The 23,541-nt window shown below is 46.6% G+C and overlaps 1 pseudogene; it reads right to left on the minus strand.

The window, feature by feature from the left end:
• Positions 1 to 21,227: 21,227 nt before the first annotated feature.
• On the minus strand, positions 21,228 to 22,613 carry LOC118713789 (annotated as a pseudogene).
• Positions 22,614 to 23,541: the final 928 nt, after the last annotated feature.

Raw genomic sequence — 23,541 nt, forward strand, 5'->3', positions numbered from 1 at the left:
TTTGGGGTGGGCAGACTGCCTCATTCGCTCCTCACTCTCCTCAGCCCCCAGCTTCTACCAGTACCTGTGAGAGAAGCCCCTGAGCAGAGTTCCTGAAAGGGGAGGGCCTGGGGCTACCTGTTTTGACATTTGAAAAGTCAGCAAATCTTCAAAGATGCAGGTTTTCCCTTCAAACGTGCATTAACGCTTTCCTAGGGCCTTGGGAAGAGTTTGCATTTTAGCCAAATACTTCCCGGACTGCCTTTCCAGCTTGGAAGAGGAGTTCTTCAGCTTTAGAAAAGCTGGAAGGAGTGATTGCCAAGGCAACCCGTTGGGGCCACAACATTGGCCTCGCCCACTCCAGGCCTGCCCAAGCCACCTGGAGGGATCACAGGAAGGAGGGAATGAGCTCCTCTAAGCAGCTCATCTCTGCTGCCAGCCCGCCACTTCCCTTCGGCTCTTCAGGTAAATGGGATTTATTACATCTGACAGCTGGCTCGGCAGCTGTGGTGCAAACAGGCCATTTCTTCTTTCATCTCGTGGTCTGAGACTGCTCCCTTATTAAACACACGCACTGATTCAAAGAAATGGAGTTTTACAACAGGCTTTCAGGGAAATTCCAAGAAATCAATCTTTCCTATCAGCTCTTCCTGGATAAGAGCAGCAGCCTCTTAGCTGACCTCTCGGCTTCCACTTCCCCTTCCCTGCAAGCCAGGCTCCCCGCAGCTCAGCCATAGAGGTCTTTCCGAACAGCCATCATGGCGTGTCTCTTCATTTCCATTAGTGGGTTTAGAAGTCTCGAATGAGAAGACAATCCATGCTTCTTATGAGGGAGGCCCACGAGGCCCTGTGACACCAGCTCACAGCACTCGCCCCTCATAGCTGACTTGATAGGCAGGCCTCCCCATGCCCCAAGGGAACCCCCACCCTGATCTGGGACATCCTTCAGGGCAAACCAGCTGGCCCCCACCCATGCACCAGGCCTCTATCCTATCTAATAAAAGAGTAATATGCAGATTGACCATCACTCCAACACACAATATGGCTGCCCCCATGTGGTCAAAGATACTGCCCCCATGTGGATACAAGATGGCCACCACAAGATGGTCAGCAGGGGAGGATAGTTGGGAGGGACCAGGCCTGCAAGGAAGGTCAGTTGTGGGTGATCAGGCAAGCAAGGGAGGGCAGTGAGGGATGACCAGGCTGGCGGAGGACAGAAGTTGGTGGCAAACAGGCTGGCAGGGGAGCAGTCAGACATCAATTAGACTGGCATGGGAGTGATTAGGAGGTGATCAGGCTGGCAGGCAGAAGTGGTTAGGGCAATTAGGAAGGCAGGCAGATGAGCAGTTGGGAGCCTGCAGTTCTGGATTGTGAGAGGGCAGTCGGACATCCCTCGAGGGGTCCCAGATTGGAGAGGGTGCAGGCTGAGCTGAGGTATCCCCCCCTGATGAACAAATTTCATGCACTGGCCTCTAGTGTATCATATAAATGTACACTTAAATATGTATAATCTTATTAACAAATGCACCCTAATAAATTTAATAAAACGCAAATCATATTGCAATTCTTAGAGCAGCCACTTAAATATATACAATAAAGAAATATAGATAAACTATAAAAGGAAATAAAATGAAATACTAAAAAAGACTATACTACTCTGAAACCGGTTTGGCTTAGTGGGTAGAGCATCGGCCTGGGGACTGAAAGTCCCAGGTTCGATTCCAATCAAGGGCATGTTACTTGGTTTCGGGCACATCCCCAGTAGGGGTGTGCAAGAGGCAGCTGATCGATGTTTCTCTCTCATCGATGTTTCTAACTCTCTATCCTTCTCTCTTCCTCTCTGGAAAAAAAAAATCAATAAAATATATTAAAAAAAAGACTATACTAACTAAAAATAAAACAGACAGGAAAAGAGGAAAAAGGGATAAAGAATAAATGGAAATATAGCATCATAAAGCAAAATGGTAGACACAAAGCCCGCCATATAAATAATTACAATAAATGTATTCGTTTCCTAGCACTAGTATAAGAAATTACCAGACTATGTGGCTTAAAACAATAGAAATGTATTCTCTTTTAGTTCAGGTGGGCAGGAGTACAAAATCAAGGTGCTGGGCAGCACTGGTTCCTGAAAAAGAGTCTGTTCTATGCCTCCCAGCTTTTGGAGGTTGCTAGAAATTCTTTTTTTATTTTTTATTTATTTTTAAAAAATATATTTTATTGATTTTTTACAGAGAGGAAGAGAGAGGGATAGAGAGCTAGAAACATCGATGAGAGAGAAACATCAACCAGCTGCCTCTTGCGCACCCCCTACAGGGGATGTACCCGCAACCAAGGTACATACCCTTGACCGGAATCGAACTTGGGACCTTTCAGTCTGCAAGCAGATGCTCTATCCACAGAGCCAAACCGGCCTCGGCATCTTTTTTCTTTTTAAAAAAATATATTGATATATTTTATTGATTTTTTTTTACAGAGAGGAAGAGAGAGAAAGAGGGACAGAGAGCTAGAAACATCAATGAGAGAGAAACATTGACCAGCCACCTTCTGCACACCCCTCACCGGGGATGTGCCCCCAACCAAGGTACATGCCCTTGAACAGAATCGAACCTGGGACCTTTCAGTCTGCAGACCGACGCTCTAGCCACTGAGCCAAACCAGTTTTGGCTAGAAATTCTTAATGTTCATTGGCTTGTAGCTACATCAGTCCAATCTCTTTACATGGCTTTCTTCACATGTGTGGTTCTGTGTGTATCCTCTCCTTTTAAAAATAAGGACACCAGTCATTGGTTTTAGGGTCTGTTCTAATCCCCAATTACCTCATCTTAGCTAATTATCATCCCGGAAGACCTAAATAAAAGGTTACCATCAACCATAGACTAATTGTAATTCCTAACTTCTATAGACAGTGCCTCAACCCTCAGCCCCAGCCCCTTAGCTTGCCTCTGTCCCTAACACACTTACTTATTTATTCATTCACTCAACAAACAGCTGTGCTCTCTGCGAGGGACATAAAGATAAGTCTGACTTGGTCTATGCACAGGCCAATGAGAAGCTGAGAGTCGGTCCAGGAGACAGAGACCAGCAAACCATGGCAATGGGGTGTGATTAGTACAGCAAGAGAGGAAGCACGGAGGAGGCCGCCCAGAGAGAAGAGAGAGAGCCACTCTATGGGGGGAGAGGAATGAGAAGCGGGAAGGGGTAGAGTTGGACCATTTCTGGCCCAGAAACTTCTTCAGGCAAAGCCACAGAGGTGGGAACAGACAGTAATTCGATGTCTCTCAGGAAGGTGAGAAGTCTCTGGGCCAGACAACTGGATTGGCCGAGTGGCTGGGGCTCTTTATCCCCACAGGATCCATGGCCAGTGAATTCACAGGGTATGCAAAACAAGCAGCTCTAAGTGGCTTCAAATCTGCTACCTGGGCTAAGTTTAAGGCAATTGGCTGTGTAAAAATTTGAGTTTGGTGTAATCAGGGGGTTAGCTCGGAACAGATCCCACCTGCTACCCTGTTTCCCCGAAAATAAGACAGTGTCTTATATTAATTTTTTCTCCCAAAGTTGCGCTAGGTCTTATTTTCAGGGGATGTCTTATCTTTCCATGCGCTAGGTCTTATTTTCGGGGAAACACGGGTATGAGGAAGTACACAACCCAGGGGCCAATACACAGTGGCTGTCTTTGGCTCACTTCTGTAATACTCTTCCCTAGGAGAGAACCAGGCCAACATGATAGACGTGTAGCCACCCACCCATAGCTGAATCAGCGTGTTATCTAGGGGGTCTTAGGAAAGGAAATGAATTTGATTCTTATAAGTATATTTCCAGTAGGACGTGATCTCACTCATCTAGGGGAAATGGTGAAAAACATAGATCGATGAACAAGAACAGATCCAGAGATAAGGAGCCATGGGTCGGACTGTTGGACCTCAAAGGGAGGGTGGGGATAAAAGGGAGAGATCAACCAAAGGACTTATGTGCACACATATGAATCTAACCAGTGGTCAAGGACAATAGGGGGTGGGGGCATGAGTGGGGGGTGGGAGATTGGAATGGGGGATTGAGAAAAATTATGTGATACCTTAATCAATGAAGAAATTAATAAAAAAAAAAGATGACCACTAAAATTTAGAGTTGAAACAAATATAAAGAGAAATGTCAGAAAATTTAAATAATTAGTTTTGGTGAAAAGTAAATAGAGAAACAAAAATATTACTTGGGAGACTACTTTAAAAAAATATATATTTTATTGATTTTTTTACAGAGAAGAAGGGAGAGGGATAGAAAGTTAGAAACATTGATGAGAGAAAAACGTTGATCAGCTGCCTCCTGCATACCCACTACTAGGGATGTGCCCACAACCAAGGTACATGCCCTTGACTGGAATCAAACCTGGGATCCTTCAGGCTGATGCTCTATCCACTGAGCCAAATCGGTTAGGGTGAGACTACTTTTCTTTCTCCCAGTGATTTACTTGATAAAACTTTACAAAGTCCAGAAGTCTCTCTAGAGTTGGCCAACACTGTGCATGCGTGATGGTAGGCCTGCGCCTTGCATAGCCAGGGGGCTCTTTATCCTAGCAGCTCACACTTGCTCACCCTTATTCCGTGCCAGAGGCTGTGTTTCTCAGAGTGTGATCTGTGGGTCGGTGCCCACCCAGGATCTGCTTGTTAATGGCCATGACAATAGGTCCTTTAAAATCACTATAGTAATTGGACATTGCCGCAACTTCTAAGCACGAGATCATTGTTCAAGCATTTTATTTCCATTGTATTTTACAGAAGTATCAGTCTAAGTTTGAAAAAACACACACATAATTGAAAGCTGGTCCTTTGCTTAGGATAGTTTGAGAAACACTGTTCTACGATATTATTTCCATTTCACAGTTGAAGAAACAGGCTCAGAGGGATACATAACTTCCCCAGGTTGCAGTTAGCAAGTAGGTGCTGGGATTCGAACCCAGCTTACCTACCTGACCATGGTCTCAGGGACCATTTTAGCAGAGCTCTTCCATTTACCGACTCCAAAGCCCATTACAGAACTCTAAGTGACTGATCCCTGGGCCAGAGGTAAGCAGGAGGCTGCCGGTAGGTGGGAGGCAAGGGCATGGGTATTTGTGTTATTAATCACTTGTGGTCAGGAAGCCAGGGGTTCCAGCCACAGAAATGAGGATTTCAGTACTTTGCACTAATTACCTTGGTTTCACAGCTGGGATCAATCCATGTTTTCTCACTTTGTGCTCAAGCCTGAGTCTATGGGGACTGATGTGAAGAGGTGTAAAAATAAGTTCTGTTTCCAGCCAGATTAATTACGGGCTCTGCGGAGGCCCCAGCGTAGCTGCCTGGGCCACAAGATTGATTGGCTCAGGCCCCAGGTCCAGCTGCAGGAAGGCCACACTGCCACACAAGGCTGTCCACGGGAGGGGGGTGGCCCAATGCCCCACCCTGGCTCTCACTGCAGCCCCCTGAAGGCCCTTCCTCCCTCTCTCACCCACCCAGCCCAGCCAGGTTCCAGGAAGATGAAAATGAGATCACAGGTCTGTAAAATGCACAGGACAGGAAGCGGAATGTGGGGATGCCCAACAAAGGTAGTTGATACTGTTATTAGCGATATTTATTTTCATTGCTATTATTAATCTTTGCAAACATCAGCTTCTTCCTACTGAACTCAGAGTTCCTCAAGGTCAAAGGCTGCTTCTTTACTTTTATCCATGGGCCCTGCTGGTGCCAGCACATCTCTGTACGGGCTTGCTGAGTGAATGCATTAGTTGATTGAATTGACTCCAATTTGCATTATTTCCTCCTTATAACGAATTCATTTCACTTGTTACTGGCTTCCTTCCCCATAATATCCTATAAATAACTAATTCATTCCCAGATGGGCTAGCCCCACTATTCCTGGGAAACCAGCAACCAGTCCTTTTGTTAAGCAAAACATCTTTCCTTCCAGTGAGACCCCTCCCCAGCCAGTTGGTTGATTCACACACATTAATTCAATCCATAATTACTGAGAGCCTGTTAGGATCAGCACTGAGTCAGCAGCTGGAGGAACAGCTAAGAAGGGCACAGTTTCTGTCTTCAAGTTATGTTTTGATTGGGGTGAGTGCATAGGAGGGGCCTAGACCAGGGCAAGCAGTGCTGAGCAGAGGGGCACTGGTGAACTGGAGGTGAGAGGGGCCAGATAACAATGGCCTTGATAGGTCATGACAGTGGACCTGAACTGTACTCAGGGACAATGTGGGAAGCAGTGACTGGGGAAGAGGGTGGGAATTGGGGGTAGGTCTGTGGAAGGAGCTGGGAGGCTGACACTATTGGATTCGCAGTGAGACAGCTCCCTTTCATTGCACAATGGGAGCATGGACTGGAAGAGAGAAATCCTGGAGGACAGGGACATGTTTTGTATCAGAGTTTGGTAGCCTGGGTTTGCTTCCGTAGACAGCCTGACAATGCAGAGCCCTCTTTGTTGCTGTGGTCAGAATTCTAACGGGCTCTTTTTACCGAGCAAACAGCTGGGTGAGCCCTGATTCAATCCATGGCTTAAATAACTTATGTGTGTCAGTGCGCCAAAGACAAGCAATATGGCACTGCGTATTTCACAGGTGGTGAGTGAAGGGGTTGTGGGCGCCACACAGTGTGTGTGTGTGTGTGTGTGTGTGTGTGTGTGTGTGTGTGTGTATATGATGGGGAGGTCTCCTTTTATGCAAGGAAGTAGGAAAATCTTCAAGACAGTGGAATTTGCTGCCTGAGGTTTGGAGTAGCAGGCAGGAGTGGTGGCAGGAGTAGTGGGAGCTGGAATAAGACCAGTGCTTTCGGAGGCTTACACTTCTGTGAGGCAGAGGGCAATGGCTTGGCCACGAAGTCCTGGAAAACACACAGAGGGCACCGTGTGTGTGTGTGTGTGTGTGTGTGTGTGTGTGTGTGTGCTGGTGTACTCTTTGGATGAATGATTTTCAAGCTGCTAACTGAATTATAAAGTCTAGAAATGGCACCTCTGAGAAACAGCGAAGGAGGTTTGCTCGCTCTGCCCAGGGGTGGAAGTCACAGGTGGTGGGCAGCGTGAGGCTGGGGGATAGCTATGGTCTCCCCGTGTGTGTGGAGAGACAGATGTGGGTGACAGATGGGAATCATATTTTCTATGTCTGCTGACAACAGGGCATTGGTACACTTAGCATACAATTGTTGGAATGAAGTGTTTTTGCCAAAAGTGCGTTCCTAGGGAGGTGTGAGGTTCCCTTGGGGTGTCCTGAGGGAAAGGGCAGGGCTGGCGAGAGTGGCTTCTTGAGAGCAGGGGGCCTGGCTCTGCTGGGAAGGGACTCGCTGCGCCTGGTGGCTGCAGACCCTATGCGTGTGCAAAAGTGGTCAGAATGACCTGATCCCCCTGCACCAACATGGCCCCTCCAGGGCCCCCAGAGAAGCAGTCCCAGACAAAGGGGCACCTTTGAGCAAAGATTTGGGCCAACCAGGAAGGGGATACACGGACAGTGGTGGCTAAGATGTACCCAGATGTCTCAAGCAACCACAGCGGGCCAAGCACTGGCTTTAGCGTCTGCTCGTCTTATTTTATTGGCATCCCAGAACAACCTCGTGTGGCACGTACTAATGGTATTCCTCTTTTATTATACAAATGAGGTAAAATAAGGTACGAGTTTATGCAGTGTCACGAGGGAAAGTAAGCTTTGGGATTTGTGGGAGTGGATGCTCTCAGTGGCAGCTCTGGGACAGGATGAGCTGGAAGTCAGGGCCATCCTGGCTCCCGCCCCCACTCTCTCACCATGACCCTTTGGGCTGGGGTTGGCCAGAATGGGTTCCTGTCACGGGCGACTGTGGAGCTCTGACTGACTTAATCACATGTTGGCCAGCAGAGGCACCAGGTTTGGATCCAGGCAGGCAGGCTCCAGAGCCTGTCCTCTGTCACTCCTGTCTGTGCCCAGGGGCAGCAGCCACAGAGCCACCTCTCTGGGGCCTTCAGAGGGAAAGAAGGCCCCTGAGAGGGGACTGAGAGCCACTGCTTCCCAGCCTCCCATTGTGCACTGAGGGCTAGGATGCTACGTCTCCCAGGTTTGCTCTCACCATTCCGATGTGTTTCTATTTTCTAAATGAAGCAGAGGCCACCATCTCCTCATGGCCACGAGCCTACTCAGGCTCAAAGGTTTGTTCTGGAGTGGCCTCTGGAAGCTGCAGCAGCAGCTTACCTTTCTCCAGGTCTTCACTCAGACATGCCTTCCCTACAGGTTCCTTTAGCTTCTTCGTCCTTCCCTTCTGCTCTGATCAGGGCCTGATAGCAGCCACGCGAGCTGTGGTGTGGGGCCGTCCAAGGTCCATCCATGGTCATGTCTCCTCTCTGCCATTCACCCTAGAGGGAAGACTTAACTCTCAGGTGCAGAAATATGACATTTTATTTTATTTAAAAAATATATATTTTTATTGATTTTCCACAGAGAGGAAAGGAGAGGGATAGAGAGCCAGAAACATCGATGAGAGAGATACATTGACCAGCTGCTTCCTGCACACCCCCCACTGAGGATGTGCCCTCAACCAATGTACATGCCCTTGACCGGAATCCAACCTGAGACCTTTCAGTCCACAGGTTGACGCTCTATTCACTGAGCCAAACCGGTGTCGGCAGAAATATGATGTTTTAGAAGCAGGCAAGAGATAGGCATTGAGTGTGAGGCCGCAATCACGGTCCTCTGTGAGAAGCTGGCTGGTGTGCTGCTAATGTTGGCTGCCTTCAAACAATGGTTCTCCACTCTCCTGGGCTTCTCTGATTCCCTCAGAGATGGTTCTGCCCATCTAGTCAGGAAGATGCCAGCCTGATCCCTTTCCAGTCTGTGTGTTTCCCTGCGCATCTAAGTTTCTTCCATCTGACTCTGAATTTTTTCCTATTTTTCCTGGCTCGTTACATGGCTCTCTGGCCCATCTCTTGGGCACCAGGCCTCCTGGAGTCCTGCATTCAGTGTCCCGGGAAGCCAGCAAAGAGGCTCAGGGTAGAACACGAGGCTTAAAAAACAAAACAAAAAAACTAACCTACTCAGTTCGAAAGAACAAAGGCATGCAATCTGTGACTCGGTGAACTCCGCAATGTGGAAGAGATTAGCTTCTAATTACTTTAAACTTGAAAAGCAAAATAAATACTAATAGGCCAAAGCAATCAATTCATTAATCTTATAGTGCCACTTTTCTCTGGCTATGTGGTGTGGTTGATTAAGTTCTGTTTATTTTTATTTTATTTTTGAATGGGTACAATGTGCACATGGATCACAAATCAAGAAGTTTAAAGGCCTATGCAGAGTCAAGTTCCCTCACAACCGCGTTCTCCATCTGCCCTGCCCATAGATAATCTCTGGTTTGGAAGTTTTTGAATGACCAAAATCTGTCTTCCCAACGAACATTTGTCCTCTCCTAGGCTTGTTTTTAAAATAATGTTATCCCCACAATTAAAAAAACACCCACTATTTTCTCATATTATCTTTTGAGATGATCATTGCTTTAAAAATAACAAATGCTTGTTACATAACTGAGACTGTGCTGCCATCTTTGCAATTTTTGTCTCCACTGACTTCACACGCCCTGAGAAGAGCTTTTAAACTTTACAAAGAGTTATTGAAATGATTTCTCCAAGTCCCAAGAAGATTTGTTGAGTATCAGCTTGAACTGTGGAAAAACTTACCCACAGTGGCCTCAAATGTTAAAAGCCACAAGAAGAATCATGCTCTTCCTCTGCTCAGGGTATTAAACTGTCCATAGGGGAGCAGCTACAGTGTTTGGAGAGGTTCAAGCCTTGGACTTATGAGAGGGCACAGTACTCTTGTGGCCACGTGCAAGTCCCAGCTTGGAGGGTAGGACCTTCCCAGCACAATTTAGCCAACAGCTGTAGTTGTAAGCTTGAACCTCTGGTGCCTAAGTCCTAAGTGATACAGGCTGCAAGTAAAACAAAGCTTGATCAGGTGCATGTAGTTGAGTAGAATCAAAACCCACGAGAATGTTGTAAACATCTTGACCACACCCTTACTTTGCCTTGTGGCATCTGGCTATAAAATAAAGACACGGCCTGTGGGTGTGGTCGCTGTCTCTCAGAGAAGCAGCGTCCCACTGAGACCCAGCTTTCATTCTCTTGTCTTTTCTAAGCCTTTCACCACACACTCAGGGTCACCCTTGGCCGGGGCACAGGTTCTGTTAGGCCAAAGCAGAGAGACGTCAGGGTAATAGTTTCCTTGAGAAATGCCTTGAACTCAGATCCACAGATAAGGCCTGGGCATATGTACCAGGTATTGTGCCAGGTCCTGTGAAAGGGAAAAATAGTTTTCCATTTTTGGGCCAGGGGTGGGTATGGAGAGGGGGGGGGAGAGGATAAGAACAACAGTGTTCAAATCTGGCTACCCATAGTCCCAAAGCCTCTGACCTACCTGACCTGGAGTGGAGCCAGGTATGATGATGTTCTTAAAGCTTTTCCAGGTGATTTTACTGTGCAGCCAGGTGACAAATCACTCCTCTAAGGCCATCAGAGTCCAAGATATTTACCGTGAATTGCACTGAGATACAGAAGCATGTGATTACAACTTTTGCAAGTTTCATGTTACAGACATCAACTTACTTTGCTATCAGAGAGAAAAAGAAATGATAAAAAATGGTTTTCTGTGTTATATCTGGATAAAGCCATCCACTGTCTATCTGGATTTGACTGCATGCCCTAAACCTGCGATTAAAACTAAAACATGCAGTGCAGAAGCCTGCCCCCAACAGTTTGGCATAAGGTGGCCAGTCCTGACTTTTATGGGTTGGTGTCTTGCCGCTCTTTTCTGGATTTTTCTCTTGCTCTTCTCTGTAAAATGATCATTTCCTTCTTCTCTCTCTACCTGGAGATACACATTCTGCCCAGAGCTCCCAGAAGCAGGAGGATCCTACTTCCCAAATTGGTCTGAAGGTCACACTACTCTAGTCTTGCAGAGCCACCATCTATGGCTCTGAGGAGATGAAGTATGAAATTTATTAATCCAGTGTTTCCCAAGCTTATTTGATCCCAGGACACTTGTATTTAAGATAGGAAGTGAGATGTTCCATAGACCCGACTTTGCTTCTTGCATGAAGACTTGCCAGTCTCCAAGTGGCCCCCAATGCTTCTCATTTAGGCTATGTAAGCCCTGGTGTAGGCCCCTCCCATGCTGAACCAGAGCTGACCTGTGTGACATGTAATACTGTGAGTCGCAGGGTGTGCCTTCTGAGACTAGCTCATAAAGGGGGTGTGACTTACACTTTGTTTTCTTGGGTTACTCAGTCTGCGGGAAGCCAGTTGCCATGTTGTGAGGACACTCAAACAGCTCTCTGAAGAGCTTCATATGGGGGGAAACTAAGACCACCCTGCACCCCCAATCAGCAACCAGCACCTGCTTGTGGGTGAGCCACCTTAGAAGCAGATTCTCCAGTTATATTTAAGCCTGCAAGCTGGCAGTAGCTGTGACTGACAGCTTGACTGCAATCTCATGAGAGTCTCTGAGGCTGAAGTGCCAGCTAAGCTGCTCCAGAATTCCTGGCTTACAGGATCTGAGAGAGGGACTGGTTATGCATATGACCATAGCTCAGAGCCAGAGGACAACCTGGTTCTTAGCCTTGAAGGTCCCATCTTGTCACGTACGGGTAGGCGGAGAACACAGGTGAGAGTGATGACCTAGAGCTCATGTGTCAAACACAAGGCCCGCGGGCCAAATCCATCCCGCCAGGCCTTGCAATGTGGCCCGCACCGCGCTGTCATTACTGCACTCCGCTGCGTTTCCATCACAATGACAGTTTATGACTGTTCAGTAAACCATTCGGCCCGCGATTTAGGCTGGATTTTAGATTTTGGCCCCTTCTCTGATTGAGTTCGACACCCCTAACCTAGAGCTTAAGAACTTCACTACTCAAATATTGCAGTTCTCACTTCCTTAAAAGCTCTCAACTCCTTCTATTTGTGTCTGACCTCACAGTTTCCGCTGTAGGTAAGGCCATCATCATCTCCTGCCTGAATTATCAAATGGCTTCTTACCTGGCCTCCTAGCTTTCAGGATTGCCCCCCCCCCCTTACAAATATATCCCAGTCTTGCAGATAGAATCATCTTTGAAAGTTTACATTTTTATTATGTCACTTCTTGACTCCAAACTCTTTAACATAATTTATAAGACCTTGCACTATTAAATTCCTATCTTTCATGTTCCACTTCCCCACACATATCGATTTGCAGTTCCCAGATGTGCTAATTTCTTTCTAGCCTCCTGAGCTTTGCACATAATTTTCCTCTCTGCTTCAGGTCATGTAATGTACAGTGCTGGAAGATTCCCTCCAAACACCAGCATCATAAAAACCCCACAGCTCTCCCATTCCAGATTTGCTATGGTTGTATAAAATCTCACCATTCAATGATAGAGATACCCTCGAGTTTAGTATATGTTTTCTCCTGTCACACAGCAAATAACTGGCATGGGGCAAGTGGGTAGGGGTTGGAGAGTTACACATGAAGCTGATTTATAGGCATTGAAGGCCATATTGTCCACATGGTTCCCCAAGCTTTTGCCAGTAGAAATGGGGTGCTTTCACAGAGTCACCAGGAAAGCATTTCCAGGGACTCCCACATGGGAGGTTGAGTCGTGGTAAGATTTATCCGGATAGAAATGAAAGGCTGCCCCCGGGTTCTCATCTCCCTCAGTCCCACTGGAGAAAAAATCCAGCCCAGAAATTGGGTTCAGTGCAGTTTGGTCCCTGTCCTTATCCAGCTAGCTCAGCTTCTGTTTCCAGCTGCACTTTGGCTGGCACCGTGCCTGGACCCACATGGAGGCTGCCTGTGTGGGTCCCAGGCAGCTGTTAGGGCCACATGGCTGCCATGGAATGAGAATGTGGGAAAAGTATGGGGCAAAGGAACAAAGGTGAAAGTATATTACTGGGTGCAGGCATGCTTGTGTGTGTGTGTGTGTGTGTGTGTGTGTGTGTGTGTGAGAGAGAGAGAGAGAGAGAGAGAGAGAGAGAGAGAGAGAGAGAGAGAATATGAGGATGCTTTGCTTTGTTAAGCTTGGGTTATATCACCTCTGGGTGGGGAAGGACCAGGCACCTTTCAAACTAACCAATCAACCTTCCAATCTCTCTGGGGCTGGTTTTGGTCCACCCCCTAACCAATTCACTTCCTAGATCTTCTAGAGTTTCGTGTTCCTTATCCAATGTGATATGTTTCCCAGGCTAAGCTCTGCCCCTTATGACCACTCTCTTAGTTCCTACTGCACATGCCTCATAGTAGAAGCACCTTCCCTAGCACCATCTTGGCTTCTACTGGGCATGTGCCCAGCAGAGGAATTTCCTCTTTATTATTTCTCTCCCCTCACATGCCCACCACACACACTCTAAACTGGTTTTACTCTGGGCAGGTTAGAAAGCTGGTCCTTCCTCTCTCCATGGGGTCAGAGAGGTGTTGATCCCCTTGGCGGGGCAATGCTGGGATCACCTGGGAGCCTATGAAGGCTGCAGCTTCCTGGTGAAGCAGGGTTGTTATCCAATTCAGCTCCCTGATTTATTATGCTTACTGATGTCTGATTCCCTCTGCTCACTTCCTTTATTAATATCTAGCAACCTACATTAACAAAACCATTCCAATGGACCGGAAACTGGGGCAGATTGAAGTTGCAGTTAGCAGTGGGCAAATCATCACTTTAGGATTTTGAGATGCAGGGGCCAATTCATGGAACGCCACTTGGCTCAGACCCTTCTTCTGAATTTCAGACAGAGAAAGCCAATTGCCAACTGGACATTTTCACTGGCATGTCCCAAGGCACCGACTCTAAATGTTCTTAACTGAACTCATCACGGGCTCTCCCAAACCTTTCCTCCTCTGCCATTCCCTGTCTCTGTGAATTAATGGAGCCATGAACCACCCAGTTTCTTAGCCGGATCACCTGTGCCCACTTCTGGAACTCTGATACAGCCATTCACAATGCCTCGTACATCCTGCATGTTCAATACCTTTTCTTGGTTGATCTTCCCTTTTCCATGCACACTGCTCCTGCCTTGCTCCTGATGGTCCTTATCTCTTTCCTGGACTATCACCACGGGACGCTCTCTGCTTCCAATTGTGTCTGCCTCCATATACTCCCATAGTGATCTTTGGAAAATGCATCTCTCTCCTGATTAAAATTCCTCAGTGACTCCTTTAGTCTCTAAGATTGAGTTAGATCTTGCCATTGCAGGTCTATCAGGGACCTTGATGAAGGGCCCCTGCCTTCCTCTGCAGCCTCACCTTTGACCTGCACAGCACTCATGTTCTACAATCTGGCTGTGATGAGCTCCGCACTGTTCCGCTGTTCCTAGAGCAGGCTGTGGATTTCATCCTTGCTTAGCGCCTTTCTCACCTCGCTGCCTGGGTGCTATTCTACCCCCTCCACAAACACCCACTCAAAGGTGACTTAAAGCATTGAAACAAGATCCTGAAGTATATTTTAAGATGTGGTACAACCATCAGAGGCCTTTCCAACCGCCACCTCTGCCCTCTCCCCTTGAACGAGCATTTACGTGGTGGGTGTTCCCCACTTCAGCAGCAACTGGCTGAGTGAGGGAGGGAGCGTGAGGGATGGAGTTCGAGTCTGTTAGCAATGGTATGAAAGCTTTGCTCAGCGGGAAACCATCAATGGGAGGGAGGGCGATCCAGAATTAACTCTGCTGTGGATTTGGCACCGACACTTTGGCCCTCAGCCTGCATGAAACTGAAGTAGGCCTGGAGCTGCAGAGGCCACTGGCAGGAAGAAATCAGTCTGTGGGACAGCGAAAGGATGGAAGACATCTCTCTGGCTCCTCAGGCCCTCCGTGCTTCTTGCTTTGGTGTCTGTGGAAAACTCTATGACAATGTGTGTGCACGAGTGGGGAGAGGTGGGATGGGGAGAGGCAGCAGAGAGAAAAGGGAGGAAGGAGACGGATTTCTGAGCATATGCAGCCAAAGGCTTGGAGTTACCCTTCAGAGGGGGAGGAAGGGCCAGGTCTCTGAGAGGCTGAGGGGGCTGGAGCGTGTCGCCCCACTTTACAACCTTTACCAGGTGACCTGACATTGAGGTCTGCACGTCCTTGCGCTTCCCGTCCAGAATCCAGCTTCCAGGTTTGCCTTGGAAAAGCAAAGGCATGTGTGTGGGGCACATCCACGCGCCTGCCTTCGGCCGCGTAACCCAAACATTCTAACCGCGGGGACCCATTTCTCCACATCAGGCACCATCTCGCAAATGGGAGAAAATTGGGCATAAAAAAGGAAATGTGCAGCGTGCGAAGCCGCCGGGGCTTGGAAGGGATCCAGCGCGGGCTGCTGGCGGGGCTGCCCTCGCTTCACTCCGCTGGGACTCGCTCATGCAGCAAGAGCGGTGCCTTCCCAAACCCCGCGTTTTTATTTAAGCAATTCAGAGTGAAGTGAACTGCTCTCCAAGCGTTTCACATAATTAGAAACATGCATTCTGGCCAAGGGGATGGAGGAATACTTGGTACAACTCCAGCAAAAAGGCCAATCTATCAGCCGAGGGGCCAGACAGAGGCTCCTGTGTTTGGACAGGAGAGGAAGCTCAGCGCGTGCACGCGGGCAGGTAGCGGGGCGCCGTGCCACAGGCCTGGGACCGCGGCGGGCGGCAGAGGAGAGAGCTCCATAAAGGACAGGAGCAGGAGGACTGGAGTTGGCATCATTTTTCCTAATGCAAGAGCAAACTTTCTTCCAAGGAGAAATGTAACACATGCTGGTGACATGTCAACAACTCACAAAGGTCCGCAGATGAGGAGTACTTTGCCGGACTATGTGGTGTAGGGGGGAGAAGGTGCATGTGGTGTAGGGGAGAGAAGGTGGGCTCCTTCTGCTACTCATTAACGAGTTTCTTAGCTTCTTGAAGCCTGTTTCCTCAGAGACAAACTGGGGACACTGATGCCTACCCATAGGGCTGTCACTTGCTTACATAAATGCTTATAAAATATGCTCAGTACAGTTACTGACACTCCATAGCAACAAAATCTTGCAAGTAATTTTTGATGACTTGACTTCCTTCTATTACTCAACTACTATTTATAAGATCTCATCAGCTAGTTAATGAAGGGAGAGGAGATATCACCAGACCAAGTGCTGATCCTAATTACATCTTAATATCACCATGAGGTCGTTATCATTCTTACTTTACCATTGAAGACATCAAAGTTCAGAGAAGTTAAGTGACTGCCCAAAGTCACACAGCTGGTAGGTAATTGAGCCAGAATTATAATTTAGGCCTGGGTGTACCAAAAACTGGCTTTTTACCACCCATTTTGGTGCCCATGTGGGTCTCAGCTGGAGCATATCATGGGCCTCAGGGCTCCCTCCTGTGAGGTCTCCATGATGCCTCACTCTCAGAGCTCTGGTCAGACTTCCCAGACCCTGATCCACACACCTCTGCTCTCTGCCTCTCACCTGACCCAAACCAGTGGTCAGTCTGCTCTGAGCTCCCAAAGATGGGGGTTTCTTTACTCACCCCATCTCTGACTATTCCTTTCCAGATTGCAGGAAGCTCCCAGGAATCATTACAGTGGCCAGTCCTATTGAAACAGAAAGTTCTCTGGCAGCAGTTTGTGTTTTCCAACATGACTGCATTCCTGTATTGGAGAGAGTTTCTGAGTGGCAAAAGCCAGTTTTTGGTACAACCAGGCCTGAATTATATTTCCAGTTCATTTACCTACCAGCTGTGAGATTTTGGGCAAGTCACTTAACTTCTCTGAACTTTGCAGTCTTCAATTGTAAAATAAGAATAATAACAACAACCTCATGGTGATATTAAGATGTAATTAGGATCTAGTACTAGGAAAATGTCTAATGAATGTAACATTAAAAAGGATATGGCCCAGCCTGTGTGGCTTAGTGGTTGAGCATCAACCTATGAATCAGGTGGTCACAGTTTGATTCCCGATCAGGGAACAGGTCTGGATTTTGGGCTTGATCCCTAGTGGGGGGCATGCAGGAGGTGGCCCATTGGTGATTTTGTTTCATCATTTATATTTCTATCTCTCCCTCTTTTTTTCCTCTTTAAATCAATAAAAAATATTTAAAAAAGGATATGCCTACAGGTGTGTGTGTGTGTGTGTGTGTGTGTGTGTATGTGTGTATATGTGTGTGTGTGTGTGTATTCTCACACATATGTGTATATGCACATATATACTTACATTTAATCTCTACCTCTCCAACATCCACCTCTATCCTAGGGGTCAGAGAAGAGTAGCACATACTCTAGAGCCAGGTTGCCAAGTCAGGCCCTGGCTTCTAGTCCACACTGCCTCTAACTAGCTGTGTGGTCCTGGAGCAGCCACACATGTAGTGGGTTGTCCAGGCACTTGCATGAGGTCTGGGTGCAAAGAAGGCACTTGCTAGCAGCTGAGAGACAAAGAGAGGCCGTGCTAGAGGAGGCAGGGCCAGAAGCAAGGGCCCTCATGGGCCCTTTCCACACCTGTCAAGACTGACTGTGGTAGGGAATGGGGCGGGGCCACTGCGCTTTCTCTCCAGCTTCCTCTAGGGACTGTGAGCTTGGAAGGGCCTTTCCCACTGGATCAGCCCCTGGGGCTGTAGAAAACCTGGTGTCTAAGTTGGCTTTTGGGACTCTAGTTCTGACACATGGATGGAATGCTTAAAAATCCAGGTCCTGAAAAACCAGCAATAAGATAAAGTTGAGACAGATAGTGGGGTCCAGTAGAAAATGAACTAAGCAAAAGGGAAATGAGGCCAAAACTGGTTTAGCTCAGTGGATAGAGCATTGACCTGCGGACTGAAAGGTCCTAGGTTCGATTCCAGTCGAGGTACCTTGGTTGTGGGCACATCCCCAGTAGGGTGTGTGCAGGAGAGAGCTGATCGATATTTCCCTCTCATCGATATTTCTAATTCTCTCTCCCTTTCTCTTTGTAAAAAAATCAATTATATACACACACACACACACACACACACACACACACACACACACACATATATGAAAAAAAAAGAAAGGGAAATGAGCTTCCACATTTCCACATACAAGGGCCCCACATGCTTGGCATTTACACATGCATCGGCATTTGCACATATTTGTATCTCATTTATATTTCTGCAGCAACCCTATGAAGTAAGCCCTGTTAGTGGTCCCATTTTAGAGCTGAAGTTAAGGCTGAGGGCTTGCATGACCTAATTAGTCACCTAATTAGTAAGTCCCAGCGCCAGGATTTGAATCGAGGTCTTTCTGACTTCACTGCTGGAGCACTAGACCACTAAGCCATATGGGATGCCGAAGGGATGGTCAATCCTATCAACAGCCTTAGGAGAGGTAGGCATCGTTATCCTTGTTCTGCTCTTGGGAGCTCTGAGACCCAGGCTTTCCCAAAGGTTCCCAGCAGGGTTTGAACCCGGCTACCTCACATCCAAGTGTGGAGGAGAGCAGTACCTTCCTCCTTTTCATCCAGAGACAGGGGGAGCACTAGCTTGTGTTCCCTCAGGACGGGGCAGGCACCAGGGAACTTTGTTGTCTCTGCTTTCCTGAAAACTCAATCATTTTCGGTAGCACTGGCCACTCGATTTAGTAAGAGACATTTCACATCAAGAGGAAGCATAAATTTTACGAGGGATTTGTTTGAAAAGTATGAGAAGCATTTTGCATTTAAGTAAATAAAAGTCTGTGAGCCCACTGGTAATTATCCAACTCCAGATTTATGACTCATTGGATGAAATGTGATGTATAACAACAAACTTGCAAGATGATCACACATTAAAAGAAGAATGTGAAGTATTTATTAAAGCAACAGGCCTTGATGAAATAGCTGGGGGCCTGATTCTTGAGGATGAGAATAAAAATTTTGAGCAAACACCAGTGTTCCTTTCGGCTCTTTTGCAATAGTTATTAGCATGTGTCACCTAAGGCCAGAAAATCTGCATAAAAATATAATTAGAAACCAGGGTGCAGTGAGCAGGGGAACCCGGCCCAGAGAGGTGTGAAATACCTCCAGAAGGTCAGCAAATCTTCCTTTTCATATGTACCCCTTCACCACTTAAGATGTAAAATTTTGGATTTTTTTCTTAAACATTAATTAAGGACCTTTTGGAGAAACTGCAGCTCACCTAGACCAGTGGTTGGCACACCGCGGTTCGCAAGCCACATGCGGCTCTTTGGCCCCTTGAGTGTGGCTCTTCCACAAAATACCACAGCCTGGGCGAGTCTGTTTTGAATAATTGGTGTTAGAAAAAGTTTATGTTTAAAATATTTGGCTCTCAAAAGAAATTTCAATTGTTGTACTGCTGATATTTGGCTCTGTTGACTTATGAGTTTGCCGATCACTAATCTACACTAACCCTGGGAATGTGGATGGTAGGATTGCTCTGAGCAGTGCTCCCAGCACTTCGTGTCACCCAGCCAGAGTTCAGATAACAGGGACCTCTCCACGCTCCCTCCCCCCGCCCCCCAATCCTCCTGCCAAATCCCATTGCCCAGCTGTGGCTTATCCAAATCCCTGACCTGCAAACACATGGCAAATGGTTGTGTTTTATGCTGCAAAATTTGGGTGGTTTGTTATGCAGCAATAGGTAACCAGAATGTGATGGAGTCTCCTAAATTTTAGATGCAACACTGTCTAAATTAATTTTATGACCATTGACAGGTCACAAGCCACAGTTTGTGTGTGTGCGCACACCTATGTTTTTTTCTTCCAACACTTTATTTTGAAAAGTTAAATCCACAGAAAAGTAGAAGACTAGAACAATAAACATCCATGTATTCTACATCTAGTTATCATTTTACCACACTGTGCAGTTCTGTGTTTAAATAACAAATACGCATATGTATATGTGTATATGTATATACTTGTGGCCTGGTGCACAGATTTGTGCACATTGAAAGGGAAATAATTAGAAGAAATATTTTAATATTGCTAATTGCCCTTTCTCCCTCAGCACCTGGGAGCTGGTAGCAACCTCGCCCCTCACAGCCTCCACTGGTAGTCATCTGCTGAGTGATTGGTGGGGTGATTTGGCCTCCGCTCACACCCGCCTTGGCCTGCCGCTGCCTGCTCATCTGTTCCACCATCCTGCCATGGTCCTGCTCTCATTGGGGCCCATTGGGGCTGGCAGCACCTCCACTGCCACCAGCTGCCAGCACCACATCACCAATGCCTGTCATGTTTCACACCACCTCCTGGTGGTCAGAGCATGTCATAGTGAGTGGTTGAACTAGTCAAACCACTGCCTGAGGGGGGCAATTTGCATATTAGGCTTTATTATATAGGATGTGTACATGCAACTGACTCTCATAATTCACGTAGTTATGAAATAGAAGCAAACACTGAATTAAGAAATTTTGAATCATTGTTCTTAGGAAAAATACAGGGTAAGGTTCCTGTGAGCCTCTGGTCAGATTTTCCTTAACCTTGTTTCATGTCTGTTTCTTTTAAAAGACATTTTATTCAGCATATATTGTAGGTCCATTAACATTGAACTCACAGCCAACAGCAATATTACTCATGCCTGAATGGAGCTCATCTAACATGACTTTCTCCACGAGGCACATCACAGTCTTATGATTAGGAACCTAGACAGCATGTTAACACTGTGTGTTCAGCCTTTTAAGCAGCAAAATCTCCAGCAAAATCACCAAAATGTGAAAAAAGTGGCACTAACTAGACTGTGAAGGGACACGTTTATAGTATAAAATGAGTGAAACAAGAAAGCAGCTGCTGCCTCTTTGACCTCAGCTAGAAATGTGTATGTTGAGGCTCAAGGTTTTTGCACCATAAGTATCAACTTTGCAGTTACCAATACATTTTAATAAGTAGGCAAGTTTGCAAATATGACAGCTGTGAATAATGCGAGGGACTGCATGTATTTTTTAAATGAATAAAACTTTATTTCAACCCTGGCCAGTTTTCCTCAGTGTTTAGAGCGTAGGCCCATGGACTAAAGGGTCTTGGTTTTGATTCCCGGTTAAGGGATCGTGCCTTGGTTGTAGACTTGATCCCAGATCCTGATTGGGGCTCAAGAGAGGCAACCATTTGATGTGTCTCTCTCACATTGATGTTTCTCTTTCTCCTTCTCTTCTCTTTCTTCCACTTTCTGCCTGGGGAACAATGGAAAAAATATACTTGGGTAAGGATTAAAAACAAACAAATAAAAACAACAACAACTTTATTTCAGATAAAATGAATATTGCCATAATTTAGGACAAAGCAGACACACTTCCACGAGTCCGTTATTTCAGGTGACTGTGATTTCCATGAAGAGTTACTGAATATCCTTTGAGTACTTGCTACATGCTTGTTGGAAGTTCCCATGGTCTTTCCTTGGTAGGAAGTCCAGATTTTCTGAGCTCTTCTCTTTCCTTCAGGTATTCCAGGTTGCATTCTAAATAAAGGCAGGGCCATTGGAGTGAGTGGTTAGACATTCTTTTAATGCAGAATGTTCTTCCCACCATTTTACTACCACATGGATTCCAGACTCTTTGCAACATTTGGGTAAAATCTTGAATTTGTTCAGAACATCTCTTTTAGGGCTTTTCTCACTATTTTAGGGATCAAACATCTTTTAGACATGCCTGGGATGCTGCTCTTCTGGGTGGAGTGCCAAGAATGAATGAATCTCTTAAGAGTAAAGACTTTCTCCAACATAACTGAATGAATCTCTTAAGAGTAAAGACTTTCTCCAACGTAACTTCATTACACCACTAAGGAAAACTAACCTTCACCCAATAATACCATCTGATATATGGTTTATATCCAAACTTTTCCAGTTTACTTTAAGAATTTTAAGAGCTATTTTTGGGGAACCAAAATTCATCCATACACTGCATTAGTGTCTTTCTCTCCTTTAATCTAAAAAGGCCTCCCACCTCTTTCTTTAATGACACTGACACGTTTGCAGAGTCCCACGTTCTAAATTTGTCTGATTGCTTCTTATGATCAGACAGTGAAACTCCTGGTAAGACCACTGCACGGGTGATGCTGTGTACTTCTGTTTGCATGCTGGGCAGGTCACAAGGTCAATGTGTGCCTCTGTGGTGAGGTTGAGGGGATTCCCAGGTTAAGGGGATGGCCCATAGTTTGAAAGGCAGTTCTGATGATTTAGAGGCTGTTCTGTCAGATGCAAGGGGGGGGGGGGAGGGATGGAGGGCTGAAGATAGGGGGCAGAGCTAGGAATCACAGTGGTGCTGAAGGCCCAGCCTCGAAGAGTAGCGGCCTCCCTCTGACAGAAGGCCTGCGTTTGTCCAGGAGCCTTTAGCTGCCAAGAGTGAGAAGAAGCCCCGTGCTGGTGTCTGGGGAATGAGTTTTTCTTTTCAGCGAAAGTGGGACAAAGTTTCTTTAGGATAGATACAATATTTTTTAAGCCTTGGGCTTGATGTTGGAACTTTCTAAATGGTTAGGCAATTGTTATGGACAGTAATAAAAGGCAGAATAGCTAACGCCTGACATAGTGTTTTTCTGTGCCAGTGCCACTAGATGATTTAATATTTAATATGGTTGTGGTCAAACCAAGTCAGAATAGAGCAAGCCTGAAGCATTTCTAGCGTTGCAGCCAGGTGGCCAGGAGCCCAAAGTGATATAACCATGGTTTACTCACCAGCCTTGAGAGTAACCTTAGGGGCTGCTTGAACTCTCAGGCACCACTTGGTATTTCCTAACAATAATCTGCAGTGCATTTGGGAAGCCCATTTGAATCATCCAATTAGGTCATGTTTTCCGAGGGGCCTTGAGGCAGAAATGCTGCCAGTGGCTTTGTCAGAGTTCACTCTACAAGGCAGTTTTGCTCTCTTTCTTATGAAGCGAGGACCACTCTTCTTCCTTCATTTGATTTACACAACAACCTGGCTGATGGCACTATTCCTCGCAGAATCTAATGACTTGGGCAAAAAGTCACAAAAAAGCATTGGACAGATGCCATGAGCCTAGACTTGACTTCCCAGTCAGATGCTCTTCTGACTGTGGCTTTGGGAGTTAAGCAGGAGGGACAGGCCATTAATTGGTCAGGAGATGCCTCCATGAGCCATTGCCAGCTTGAGTTTCTGGGTTGGACTCCAGCAGTCCTTGTCTGGTCAGAGAGAGGTGCTGTGAGACAGACTGGTCTAAAGGCACCCATAAAGCTCTTTCATGACTTTCCACAAGGTCAGAAAGACTCACTCCATTTGTCCCACCTAAAGTGATCCCATGGGTTGGAGGGTAAGGCCTTTTACTTAGAGTTAGACTGAAATTGGGATCCCAGCTCTGCCTCTTACTCATGTGTGATATTGAGCTCATTATCATTTTTTCCCTACTGATTTTTTAGAAAGAGTGAAAGGGAGAGAGGAGGGGAAGAGAAAAAGAAACATCAGTGTGAGAGAGACCATTGACTGGTTGCCTTCTGCATGTGCCTTAACGGGCTGGGGAATCAAACCTGCAACCCAAGTATATGTTCTTGACTGGGAACCAAACCCACAAGCCTTCAGCTCACAGGCTGATGCTCTGACCACTGAGGAACCAGCCAGGGACTTGAGTTCATTATTTAATCTTGTTCAGTGTTAAGTCTTTCCATCTTTGGATAATCCTAGGACTTATTGCTGTTATGATGAAGATCAAGTTATTAGATGTAAA

Source organism: Pipistrellus kuhlii, unplaced genomic scaffold (assembly GCF_014108245.1).
Source record: "Pipistrellus kuhlii isolate mPipKuh1 unplaced genomic scaffold, mPipKuh1.p scaffold_m20_p_9, whole genome shotgun sequence".
Lineage (NCBI taxonomy): Eukaryota > Metazoa > Chordata > Mammalia > Chiroptera > Vespertilionidae > Pipistrellus > Pipistrellus kuhlii.